The sequence below is a fragment of the Calliphora vicina genome, chromosome 5, assembly GCF_958450345.1.
Source record: "Calliphora vicina chromosome 5, idCalVici1.1, whole genome shotgun sequence".
In the NCBI taxonomy this organism is placed as follows: Eukaryota; Metazoa; Arthropoda; class Insecta; order Diptera; family Calliphoridae; genus Calliphora; species Calliphora vicina.
The window spans coordinates 37441683-37455979 of record NC_088784.1 but is presented as its reverse complement, the minus strand read 5'-3'; the positions used below and the strand labels follow the sequence as shown (position 1 = coordinate 37455979).

General features: G+C 30.3%; 1 protein-coding gene across 2 annotated transcripts in view; it reads left to right on the top strand.

Moving 5' to 3' along the window:
* LOC135960197 (serine-rich adhesin for platelets) overlaps positions 1 to 14297 on the top strand; it is a 251033-nt gene that overhangs the window by 62813 nt on the left and 173923 nt on the right. The window contains exon 3 of one of the 2 annotated variants that reach the window (XM_065511430.1): positions 9710 to 10017. The exons of the other annotated variant lie outside the window; for it this stretch is intronic. The gene's annotated coding sequence lies outside the window, so the exon portion shown is untranslated. The remainder of the gene's footprint in view (positions 1 to 9709; positions 10018 to 14297) is intronic. 2 annotated transcript variants of the gene reach the window in all.

The following is a 14297-nucleotide window of genomic DNA, read 5'->3' as shown; positions in this document are numbered from 1 at the left end:
TTATTTTCCTAAAACAGCAGTGAGTAGAGTTTTTTTTTGTATAAATAAAAAACTAAAAAATATACTATGAGTACAGACAATTGTTGATGAGCAAACTGTGACTACATTTAGTAAATTTAATATGTAGGTATGAGTCACTTAATTTTAAATTTACAAAAATATCTACTAAACGAAATATCTGGAGAAAAACTGGAGAATAGAAACCATATGTCTAAAAATGCAAATTTATTTGAAACAAACCATATGACCAAACATAGCCACCCTTATGTTTGTTTACCTGTTAAAACTTTTCAGTGCAGTGGTCCCACATAAAAAAAAATTTGAATAAAACATTAAAGAGGAGTGGTTTTGACAGAAAACAAAAAATAAAAAAAACACAATATAAAACATTCATAAGTAAGTATTGTGCTAGTTTAATTGTATTCCTCTTTAATTGTTGTAAATCACAAACGAGTACAATAAATAAATTTAATTAATTAATCAGTTTTGTAAATGTTGGCTCCATATGGCAAATCAGAACTTGTTTAACAAACGATTTTAGTTTAAAAAAAAATAAGTGATTTATCAAAAATAAATGTTTAGTAAATTCTACAAATTCTAGTGGTCAATGCTCCGACTTATTTGATAAAGTGTTATATTTAATTGTATTTATTTTTTTTTATTTTTTATTAATAATTCAGTATTTTTTATTTTGTTTATAAAAATAATACCGGAATGAGATTGAGTTTATTTTTATCGTTGTTGAGGAAGTTAGTACAGTTGTTATACTAGGTCGTTATTTTGATTAAATATTAGAATTGTTTTGGTTTAAAAAATAAACTTTGTTTTATTTTACTCTCCTAATGAGAACTGATGTGTCGCGCAACTGAAATGGTATGGTTTATGTTGGCTTTGAGGGCCTCTGTGGTTTGTGACTTATCGCATTACCTCCACCTGAGATGACCATGTCCTAAAATCGCTAGTGCAGCACGTAGAGCCTTCCTCCTGATTGCCATTAAGGGTTAATTTCCATTCTTGTGCTGTTATTGTAAATACTACACGCAGAGAAAAAATATAATTGGGCATGGTTACTGTAACCATGTATATAGTGTTACAAGTTTTTTAACTATATTATAGTCACAGTAACCATTTACATGATTGTGGTAACCATAATATGGTTAACTTACGATTCACATGATTGTCTCAACCATATATATGGTTACAGTAAACATATATATGTTTGTGGCAACCATATTTATGATGAATAATTTTATCATAATATGTTGTTCTCAGATTATGATAAGCCTTAAGCCGAGAGCACCATAATATGATAAGTCCTTCATCATATAAATGGTTGTCACAAACATATATATGTTTACTGTAACCATATATATGGTTGAGACAATCATGTGAATCGTAAGTTAACCATATTATGGTTACCACAATCTTGTAAATGGTTACTGTGACTATAATATAGTTAAAAAACTTGTAACAATATTGAAATGGTTACAGTAACCATGCCCAACTATATTTTTTCTCTGCGTGTAGACTTCATGTTATATTTTTCTTAAGTTTTATCAAAATCGGCTATAAAAAAATGCAATTTTTTCAGTTCTTTGTAAAAATTGTACAAATTTTTTCGTCCAAGCCCGACCTAATACCCTACACCAAGTAAATGAGCAAAAACATTTTTCTTTTACTTGGACAGCCAGCCAGCCAGACGGACGGACATCGTTTAATCGATAATACTTTAAGGTGGGTGTTACACCAATATTTTTGGTCTAACAAACAACCCACCCACCCATTTCAATAACCTACATCACTATGGTGGTTTTTAACGGCTGTTTCAAAACTGCATTTTCAATTTTTGAAAAATTTTGTTAAACAATGTTATAAAAAAATATATGTATAACATTTCGCTATCTTTCCATTAGAAATTCCAAATATTGAAAAATTTGACCTTCACGATTTAAGATTTAATGTTTTCCAATTATAGTAAAAATTTCAGACTATATTTAGAATTATCTGGACTATAACATTCTGAATAGGTTTTAATTAAAATTCTTAAGAGTTAGGAAATTGAGCTCATTCGCCAAATAATCGGTTTTCCTCGAAAATTTAAAAATTTAAATCGCAGGTACGGAAAAACTATAAGAGATATTTTCATAATTTTTTCACATTTTTATTCCTTATTATATTCTCAATAAATTCCAATGCGATGATCAAAAAATTCTGAAATTTTTTTAACAAAATTTTTAAAAATTTGAAAATGGAGTTTTGAAACTGCCGTTAAAAAAATCTTATTTTTTGTTCATAACTAAGAATAGGTTAACGGTATCCTACGAAGACAAAAACTCATATACAAGTAAATATGGATATATTTTAATTAAAACTGAGCTTTTATTTTATTATTTATCAAAATATGTTTATTTTGTTCCTACATTTCTTGTTCTAGTTGCCTGAGTCACGTTAATGGCCTGGCGAATTTTTAATAACTTTAACATTTTTTGGCAAATTTTTGTTTTTTATCTCTCATTAGAACGACAATTATGTGTACATTTCTATTTTTTAAATTAAATTGCAAAAGTAATTTGTTAATGGCAAAATTTTTACAAAAACTGTGCATCTCAAAACTTCAGAGGGCTTGCGGCACGTCTTACCCCAACCGATTTACCTAAAATTTTTTCAGGATGATTTTTTTACTAATGTTCACCAAACTGGGGGGGGTGTGAATGGCCAAAATCCAAGTTTTGTTTAGTAAGGGCCGCCCTAATGTAGCACGTGTCGCTATCCTGTTAAACCACATGTCATTGGAGTCCATATCATCCAATTCAGGCCAAAAGAAGTTGGTAAACATCGAACTATAGCACCGCCAGCCCAAAATCAACACCAAATCGATCTAATGTGGATTAGTATCATCCCAAATTCGACAATTTAGTTTGTTGAGGTACCCATTCAATGAGAAATGAGCCTGATCTCTAAACATAATTTCTTTATGAAAATTTAGGTCAGTTTCCAACTGCTCCAGCCAAGTTGTGGTCCGCGAAAGCTACAAAATTTACGGCTTCAGATTGTCTTGCACACTCTCACGGATAGCGGCGATGTTTTCGGCAGATCTTGCATTTCATCGTCATACGGTCATTGTTTACTAAACCACCACACTGCGAATAGTCCTCTCGATAGGACGATTAAGGCGACCGTAAAATGTCCATGGTGAGCTGGCAAAACAAACTGAATAAATGACAGCCAATTCGACAGATGTAGCTTCAACAATATGGCCGCTATCAACTGCCAGGAAGTCCTATCAAATGTATAAACATTGAAAATAAAGTTCATTTTTGTTTGCTAACTGATTGGCCGACTCTAAAGTTTCTAATTGTATTTCAGAAATGACCAATTGAATTTCAGAAGGTTCTAATTACATTTCAGAAAACTAAAATTGAATTTCAGAATTTTCCAATTGTATTTCCGAAATTCCTATTTGTATTTCAGAAAATTCACAACGAACTTCACAACATACATTTCTTAGAAGACTTTGTACCCCTTTTGATTTTATGTAACGGGCTATTTATTAATTTGTATTACTCGTGTTATAAAGAGATCAAAATAAATTGTATCTTGTATCTTGATCTTATTTTATAATGCAATTTTGAAAGTGTTTGAAACTGGTTAGAAGAAGAAGCAAAGTCCACAAACACTAACTCTTGTCATTCGAAAATAAAATCATTTAAATTCTTTCAAATCGAATTACGCAATAGCCCCCCAGATTTAAAAATGTTTGGAATAAAAAATGTATCTTAAAAATGTATCGCAAAAGGGCGAGATCTTCGTGTGCCAAAGTGCTGAGGCGTGAAAAATCTCTACACGAGCAGCGCCTTCGAGCCAAAGTTCTTACTGCTCCCCGGGGCAGTAAGAGCTTTTGATCATTCGTTAAAAGAATTAAGGATAATGCTAGTTCATAAATTCCTACTCTTTTAAGGGATGACCTACCATTCACTGACCAGGTTGATAAAGCTAACCTTTTGGCTGAATTATATTCAAATAATTCGAACTGTCCGGAAAGCAATCAACCACTACCCGAGCTCGAAAGAGTATCAGTTACTACGCCGGATATATTATTTCGCGCTCGCGCAGTTAAAAGGGTTTTAGCGGATCTCAACATAAATAAGTTTCCTGGGCCTGATGGTATACCAGCACTGGTCTTGAAGCAGTGTTCTTCGACGCTAGCTCGTCCATTAGCTAATCTTTTCAGCACTTTATACCGTGCCGGCAAATTTCCAGTATGTTGGAAGGTTGCTAATGTAACGCCAATTCCTAAAAAGGGAGAGGCTAACAACCCTGAAAATTATCGCCCAATAGCAATTTGTTCTGCTTTTTCCAAAGTTATGGAGAGTATGGTTAACTACCATCTTGTGAAATATTTAGAGTCCAACAATTTGCTCAGCGACAGGCAGTATGGCTTTCGTAGAGGACGCTCTACGGGAGACTTGCTAGCCTTCCTATCGGAAAAATGGTGTCGTTCCATACACCGTTTTGGCGAAAGTAAAGTGGTGGCTCTAGATATTTCTAAAGCGTTTGATAGAGTATGGCATGGAGCGCTTTTAGCAAAACTTATTGCTTTTGGTGTCGGTAATAACTTCTGTCGATTTATATCGAGCTTTCTCAGAGATCAGTTATAGATGGAATTTCATCAAACGAGCTCAAGATCAATTCAGGGGTATCGCAAGGCTCCGTCCTTTCTCCTACTATATTTCTTATCTTTATAAAAGACCTTCTACGTCAAACTTCCAACCCTATCTACTCTTTTGCAGATGACAGCAACATTTGCCATTCATATGCATTCAATTATAGAACAAGCCTGTCGGAAATTGGGGCAATGAGGCAAAATATGAATGATATGCTCAACCAAGATCTTGTGACAATCTCTGAATGGGGTTGTGCGAATAGAGTCGATTTCAATGCACGCAAGACTCAATGTTGTATATTAACACACAAACGCACAACAGATCATGTTGCTCCATCTGTTTTTATGGGTGGTGTAAATACTAAGGAATCAGAAGCTCTGGATGTTCTAGGCATGAGTATTCAGTGCGATGTCCGCTGGACAAAACAAATTTTTCGAGTGTCGAAAGAAGCATTCAAGTGCCTTGGTTTTCTAAAACGGTGTAAGAAATACTTCACTCCATCTGATCTCCTTACTATTTACACCACTTATATCCGACCTAAAATGGAATACAACTATCATGTGTGGAACGGTGCTTCGAAGTCAATTTTGGAGTTACTCGACCGTGTACAGGAGAGGGCGAAGATGCTTATCGGTGACAGTAGGGTATCCAGCTCTATTGACTCACTGGAACATCGTCGCAATGTGGGTTGTGTTTCACTGTTCTACCGATACTACAATGGTATGTGCTCTGCTGAAATTAGGGAACTTGTTCCCGAAACCCGTAGATTTTTACGCAACACACGCTCTTCGGCAAGGGCACATTAATTCGTTGTCGACTGGACAGTAGATCGTACAACACATTACAGGGAAAATTCGTTCTTTAGCCGTACAGTCCGTATGTGGAATAAGCTTCCTCCTGAAGTCTTTCCTGTCACTTTCAATATAGGAAAATTCAAATCAAATGTCCACAAACACTATTTTCCTAGTTCCAACACAATGCTTTGCATGAGTAGGGGTGCTGGTCCAAGAAAAAAAAAAAAGTTGCTGCTCTCTAAGTAGTTCCTGTTCTAAGTGTCCTCCAAAAAATGTTTGTATTTTTGAATATTCTACCAGTAAAAACACTGTGCGAAATTGTAAGCTTTATATTATGAATTATTTGGAGCTACACTGTTTCAAAGACTGTTTCAAAGATACTGTTTTCAATTTCAAAATGATTTTAAAAAACCTGCGTTTAAACTAACTTGGAATGATTGGATCGGTCATTTTTACAATAAAATTATATATAATTTATTTATATGAATTTCAAAATAATTTTATAACTGTTGAATGAGATTTCGTCATTTAATGTTTTAAAAAAACTTAATACTTCACTTAATTACTCTTCACACAAACTTAATACTTTTGTTATACACTTTACCCATTAACTATTGCCTAAAATAATATTGAATTTAATTTTATTTTTGTTTGCTATTTTGAACACATAATTAATAAGTTGTGCTCTAATTAATTTAAATTTTGCTCTTATACCCTACAGTATAGCGTACAAGTATTCGTACGTTCAATAAACAACAAGTAGAACTAAAATGGTTAAGTTGCTGTTATTGATTAATTAAAAATGGTTTAATGTTGTGTATTATTGTTTAGCTGTTGTTTTTTTTTTTTTTTGTAGATTAAACTTAATAATGTTTGCTCTAATAAACAAATCTAAAGTTTTTTTGTTTTGTTTTATTAGAATGCAGCATAATGAAGCCATAAAAATGTAATTAATTTAATAGAGTTTAACTTTTCTAACATTATGATTGAATTAAATTCAATTAATTTTGGACATTTCATTTTAGTGTAACCAAAGTGTAGGGTGTTGGTAAGTTGGAAAAATGTTATCTTTATGGTTTTAAGAAAACGGTTAAATGTTAGTTTTTTTTGTTTAAAGTTGTTTTATGTTTTTTTAGCAGTCATTATCATAAATTTATTTAATTACTATAATTAAATTTTAATATTATTTAAAAAATTAACATCAACAACAACATACAAACATACTTGGTTTTAATATACTCAAACTCACACTGTGTATTCATTCATTCATTTTCAAAATTCACTTCATCAGTTTCTTCGCTTTATACAGTGTCTGGATTTAAACTATAATTTCATTAATGTACGAATAGCAAACATTTCTCTGTGGAATTTATCATCTTTAACCAGAGTCAAACCAACTATTCATGGATTATATAAAAATGTATGAAATATTATTTTAAATATTTCTTTTTTTATTATTTTATTGCACATTTCTTTGGTTTTTCAAATCAAACAAAATCAACGTTGCTATAAATTACGGTCAATCAGTTCGCTGCTGCTGTTTTTTATTTAAACTTTCTGCTTTTAGTTTTAATTTGTTAACACTTCTTAAAGTCTGTTCATGGCAAATTCATTCATACTTACGAGTTTTGTAAATAAGAATGAATAAATGTTATTTCTGTTTTAATGGTCTAAATTGAATTGACTTTTTTAATTGAAAATCTGAGTCTATGACACATCTTTGTTGAACAATGAATGGGTTCTCTTTGGACGAGAGAGTGCCTGATCTGGGTTCTAGAAACTCTCCCGACTACTGTGTGAGGGATGATATTAGTGAGCAATGATCAGTTATGGATTATGTTCGACATTGGCATTGATTAATACAGTTTGCCATTCAACTTCCCAGTCGAACAGCATGCCGATGATGCCCAATTATGACTGCCACAGGGCTGCGTATCTAATGGGTTCTCTCGTCTACAGATGAGATTTGTAGGGATCTTGAGAATTAATCTTACTTTTAATAAATATTATTAGATTTGACATTAAGTGACCCGATTGAATATATAATAGTGTGCTGGACTATCAATCTGAGGGTTACGGGTTCGATTCCCGCCAAAGCCAAAAAGGTTTCGTAGTTTATAACAAGTAAGAGAGCTATGTATATTCGGCTGTGCCGAATCTTATATACCCTTCACCAAATTATACTTCAAAATACCAATTTTAAATATTTTTAGGTAAACAAAATTATTTTTTTTCCAAAGTCGTTTTTTTAATTTTTTGAAAAAAAAAATTTTCGAATTGTTATTTAATTTATTTTTTTTAATTTTTTTTAAATTTAAAAAAAATAAATTTTTTGGTGAAAAAAAAATTCGGGTTAAAAAATATTTTTTCCGATTTTGCCCCTTGTAGGTCCAATTTACTATGGTCTTATATACGTCGTTGCAAAGGTCTTTGAAATATCTATCAGTAATTATCCATTTTGTCTATATTAATTGACTTAGTAATCCAGATATAGGTCAAAAATCGAGGTTGTCCTGGTTTTTTCCTCATATCTCAGTCATATGTGGACCGATTTTGCTGATTTTAAATAGGAAACTTCTCGAAAGCATGTCTGACAGAATTAGTGATCCCGAAGATATCTGGGGTCTTCAGAAAATTGATTTCAACAGACAGACAGACAGACGGACATGGCTTAGTCGACTCCGCTATCTATAAGGATCCTGAATATATATACTTTATAGGGTCGGGAAATTATATTGAGGAAATTACAAACGGAATGACAAACTTATATACACCCTTCTCACGAAGGTGAAGGGTATAAAAAATGAGCGGCCAAAATATGACTGGCATATAGGGTTCCTAATTCCTGGACTTTTTTCTTTCCCGGGAGGAAATTAAAAAATCGTTTAAATTTTTTAACACTAAATTAAACCAAAAACCAGAAACATTTTTTCGAATAAATTGACTTATAATTTTACCAGACTTTTAAAAGAAGTATAAAATAACTGTATTTGGTTGGCCTTTATAAAGGTTTCTGATTTAATAGTGGCATTTGATTGGTATTGTCACAGTCGTAGTTTTAATCAGTATGAAATCAATAAATTCATTGTTTAATTAAAAAACTTAAGAATTTCGACCATGTTAAATCTACAAAACATGCGTAGTTAGAGAAATTTTTCAAATCTGATTGTAGATAAACAAATTTGAACCACTATTATTGTTATTATTTTCTCTAAATATGAATAATGATCATTGAATATCCCTAAAAGATGTAATGTTAGGCATCTTAATAATTCGTTTAAGAGAATAAACTTTAAACTTGATTCATTCTTAACCCTTCGTTAGTCGCAATAATTTTCAATCGAGACTAGTCACAATGTATCAAATTGATATCAATAAAAGAAAGGCGCATTTGAAAATAATCTCTTCACTTTTTATTTCGAAAACATAAAAACAATATTAAGTTCAAAGTATTTAAAAAAATAATACAAATAAAATTTCAGTAAAAATATATTTTTATCATTTACAATCAAATTTACAATAAAAAAATGTTTGCCTGTATCAAACAGATCAGTTGCGACTAACGGAGGTTTAATAACCAAATTTGTCTGTTGTGGCTTGAGTTGAGTTTAAAAAATTCGGTTATTTCAATAGTAATAGTTCTTTGCGAACTGACTATCTGTTGTTAGAACCGAAAAAAATCTATGGATATAATAGAATAATTCAATTAGCAACAAATTTGGCCATCGAAACGTATCTGAATATAGTATATAGAAGAAAACTTATGAAGAAATTCCCGACAAATATTTCCCGAAAATTAACAAAAAAAAATATTCCCTGGAATTCCCGGGAAATTCTTCCCGCGTAGGAACCCTACTGGCATATGACTTTAACTGAAAAGATCACATATCACATTAATTGTCCAATTGGGGCAGGAACAAGACAACGTGTCAAGAATTTTTAATAAATTTGGCGATATCACTTCATATTAATCAAATTATAATGACAGGGTCCTGTTATTTTAACCGTAATCATTAAAATATCGTTACCGAAATAATATTAAATTATAGTTATCGCTAAAACACACTTACCGATTAACCCAAAAAAGCTTTACCTTTTAACCATTTCGAATCGTTAGATAACATTGATAAAAAAAATCTTTTTTTTGAACAAAAAAATCATTTTAATTATTCTTAAATCAATTATTATTTGTTTCGTTTACTCTAATAAAATTTCAAATTAATTAATTTTTCTCTCTCTCTTTCTTTGCAGTTTTCAAAATAAACCATGTAAATTTTGTTCAGTGCAAAATCGTTTTGAAAGCCCAAAATTGTGTAAAAAAAATCAAATCAAATAAAGTTTTCACTAAAATTTCATAGCATTTCTTTATGTTTTATGCATTTCTTGGCGGCGGTAAACAAAAAATATCAATTTTTGTTTATTGGAAAAACAAAATTGATATTAAACCCAAATACATGCTTCAGTTAAGCTGAGTTTAACTTCAGCAGCTGCAACACTAACAACTCAAACAACTTTAAATTGCAGAGAGCATAAAAGCGAAACAAAAAAAAACGATAAAGGTAAGTTTAAATTATTCACAAAAATACAAACAACTACTAACTACATAGATAAATGCAATTAACTAGTAAGAAAAATTAACAAAAGTTTAAACGAACAAAAAGCTAAAAAAAAATTGCAAATCAAGCAACAATTTCAATCAAAATTAACGAAGGAACTGAATAACGGCCAAACCAAATTATAAAAATTGGACACTAACAAACAAAAAAATGTTAATTGAAAAATTGCATTTGAATCCAAAGTAATAAAACAAAATTAAGAAATAGCAAATCGCCATAAATTTAGGTCAAATGAGAAACAAAGAAAGACAAAAAAAAAAAAACAACTAAAGTAGGAAAGAAAGAAAAATAAAATAAATACTACTTGGAAGCTCAACAAAAGTTTATTGAACTGCAAACTGAAATATTTAAACAGAAATAAAAGAAATTTAATACAAAAACACATGGTAATATTAAGTTGAAAAAGAAGAAGAATGGTCAGACAAGAAGTGCTAAAACTGAATAAAAAATTAATTAATTTTAAAGTTATGAATATTAGCTTTAAAATCATTTAACTACAACACTAATTTTGAATTATGCTTGCATCACAGGGTACTGCTAATCAGACAATTTACTTTTGGGTTTATTTTTAAATGTTTTTTAAAGAATTTAGATTATTTTTGGTCTTCACTAAAAAAAAATAACAAAAACTTACATAGTATTTCATAAAATATTTATGAAATTTATTGGAAATTATTGCAGAGATCAGTGAATACTCTGGACAGCTACGTCCTTCTCAGCACCCTTCTGGTGAGCACATTGTAAAGCCCTAAATATCATATATTTTAATTTTTCTCTAGAAAATTTAAGCCTATTTAAATACAAATTTCCACAAAAATGTCTTTGTCAATTCTTTAACTCCTCAATATTGATACAGTTCGTACCCCTTATGTGTTCCTGATAGAATTTAGTGTCCCTCGATCGATATTATTGCACTTAATTTGACCCAAAGCTTCAATTAATTAATTCTATTTGAGCTTAATTCACAAAAAATCTTAATACAGAATTAAAAATGTCAATAATTCCATCCATTCCCATTAATTCATTGCACTATGTGCCCATTTCCAATTTTTGTGGCAAAAATTCAAATGTTCAACTTTCGCTTTTTGGAAAAACTTCTTTAAAATGCTTATTTTATCAACAGGGGTCTCCCTTGGAAATAATTTTTGCCGCAATTTTAGCTTTTGGACATTGTTGAATTCATTCATGAAGGAATAAATTTCAATGATTCAATAAGATATTAATTTTTCAATATTGTCCGTCATATGTAAATTCGTGTGCCCGTTTCTTAATCTTTTATGTATTTTTCTGTAAATAAATTGATCTTAACATTATGTACTCATCACGAGAAAGTTGTCGTGTGGTGAATACAATGTCAAAGTGAGATACAAGTATTTAAATTACTTTAAGAGGCCCCGAATAAACCGTTGCACAGTGGGGCAGGATCGAAATTTTTTGGAAATAAATCTGGCATTTCTAAACGGCTGGTCCGATCGGAATAAAATTTGACATGAGCGTTGCCAAGGAGTAATCAAGTTCAAGTTATTAAAATGGGACCTACAAATTCTCCAGGGCGGCGCTATGGGGGCTCAAAGTAGGGTACCTTCGACATGTAAAATATTTAAATACGTACGATTTTTTATTTCCCATCCGTTTTAAAAATTTTATAACTTTGGAAAGCACTTGGCTTGAAAATACATGCTTGCGTGTGATATTTATTTCTTATAATTTCCGAGTTATAGGCATTTCAAAATTGAAATTTTTGAAATTTGGCCATACTTTGGTCCACTTTTTTTAAACATATTGGACCGAATTGACTCGAATTTTTTTTGTTAGTTACACAACTAAATTACTAATAATATACATACGATTTCAGAGCAATATCAATTATGGATCTAAAAATAAAAGATTTTCAATTAAAAAATTATAAAAATAGTAGATTTTTGCTTTTTTTTTGGCAAAAAAGGTGCCTTAGCTCTTTTTCTTTTTAAAAAAAATTATTTTATATTTCAGTAAGGTGTTTTTACGGAGAACATTCTTGTATAAAAAACATGTAAAATTGTTCGACTATATCGCGACATGTCGCCCTTACGTCCTTCGGAAATTAACCTATTTTTTCTATCAAAATTTAAACTTTAGCCCACATGTTCTAAAATCCCATAGCTGGGATTAGAAAACAAAAAGCAGTTTTGGAAACCTTGATGTGTTCTCTATTTAATCCCAAAATATTTTCCCAGCCCCGAAGGAAAGGTCAACATTTCCTTCGTAACTTGACCTTTTAACATGTGTTTTTACACTTTATAATTTAGAATGAACACTTTAAAAAAATTAAATTTCATTGAGTTTTGTTAATAAATAAAGTTTTTATTCATTACAACATATTTATTGAGTTTCTAAAACTGAAATTTGTATCAATATTTTAATAGGATTGCAAATATTAGGAACAATTTGATCCACACTTATTCCCAACTAATTTTAAAAATTACGCGTTCGGGAAATTTCTTATTCAACAACTTTACTAAATATCGCGACTTGATATCACAGTTCTTTCAAACTAAATTGGATGATATTAATGTGGGCGACATGTGGTTTCACAAGCCTTACATTACATGAAATAAATCAATTACGGCATGATTTTACATCGTGTAATTTAATACCCTTTGATTTCTTTTTATGGGATTATTTGGAATCAAAGCTTTATGATAACAAGCCGACAACCATCCATTCATTGAAGGTGGAAATTCCACTCTGCATCTACGAAATTCATACACATTTATGCAAAATTGTCATGGAAAATGACGACAGAAGAATGGAGACCATTTGGCCAATACGCTATTCTATTTTATTCACTTCACCATAAGTGAAGGCTATAAATAAGTTCGTCATTCCATTTATAATGTTCATACGTTCGTTGTGATAGGGTTTCCGAAGTTTGTGTTGAAAAATTTATCAAAATCGGAATGAATGGCCGAAATATAATCAAATACGGGTTCTATTTCGATATTATGAAATTTGAAAAATCTGATTCAAAATGTTATATCTAAAATATGCCCACTTCCGAGTGGGCGTGGCATTAAATTTGGAATTATATTTGGCTATAGATTATATGTATGAAAGAAATTTCAAAGGTCTATCCAATGATATATAAATCGTCTTAGAAATTCGAATAGACAAAGTTCGAGGCTTTATGATTCAGTTTAATGTCTTTTGAAAAAATAATAATACATCAAATTAAAGATGTGTTAAAAAATTGTGGAGAGATTTTTCTTTATTCTCAATAAAACTGTCTTAATTGAAACAAACAATGAATCTATTAAATATTAACAAAATGATTGACATAACGAATCATAAGCTAAATAATAATTATTCATATTTCTATTTTTACATGAATAATAAGCCAAAGCAACAATTTATTTTAATTCTTCTTTGGCCTTAGATTGTGCCATGGGAAACTATTCTTTATTTGATTTGAGATATAATATTTTGTAATTTTTTCTTTATTGTTTTATTGCAGCAATAAAAATTATGTTTGTGAAAAGTTAATTTTATTAAATTTGATTTTGTTATAAAGCGATTACTTTTGACCTTCATTGAAGTGAAGTGAATAGATTCTGTTCTTTTCGTTTGCATAATAAAAATATTTACATGCATATGAATGTATTTTACACAAAAATGTTCTCGTAATACATAGAAATAAAACAAAACAAACAAATAATTAATTATTTATTTTGATTTCAAGACAGCAACAAAACCAAAGAAATAAAATGTGTATTGTTTAAAATTGTATTAAAATTCTGTGTAAAAAAAACACTCTCAATCTCAATTATTTTGTAACTGAACTAATTTGCAATTCAAATTGAATTTTAATTTGAATTTAAATTCGAATATGTTTATATTTCAATCCACAAATATTTGCTTTACATACGAAAAATGTTCTTATCGAAATAAATTTGTTTATTTTGGTTTGTGTGTTTTTTTCTATTTTACATTAAATCTTTCAAATGCCTGATGATTACATTATTATGACCTTCATTAAAATGAATTGAATGGTTTCGAACTAATATTTGTTTTAGCTTTCAAAGGCTAAATTAGTATTGAAGAAATAAAGAGTAAACATTTGTTTAACAGAAGGATTTTTGTCCTTTCTATCTTCCTGTATCGGTAACATTTTAATACTGAATGTTGACAAAGAAAGTGTTTGCATTGAAGAACTATTATACATTAGGGTGGTCCTCTAATGTGTT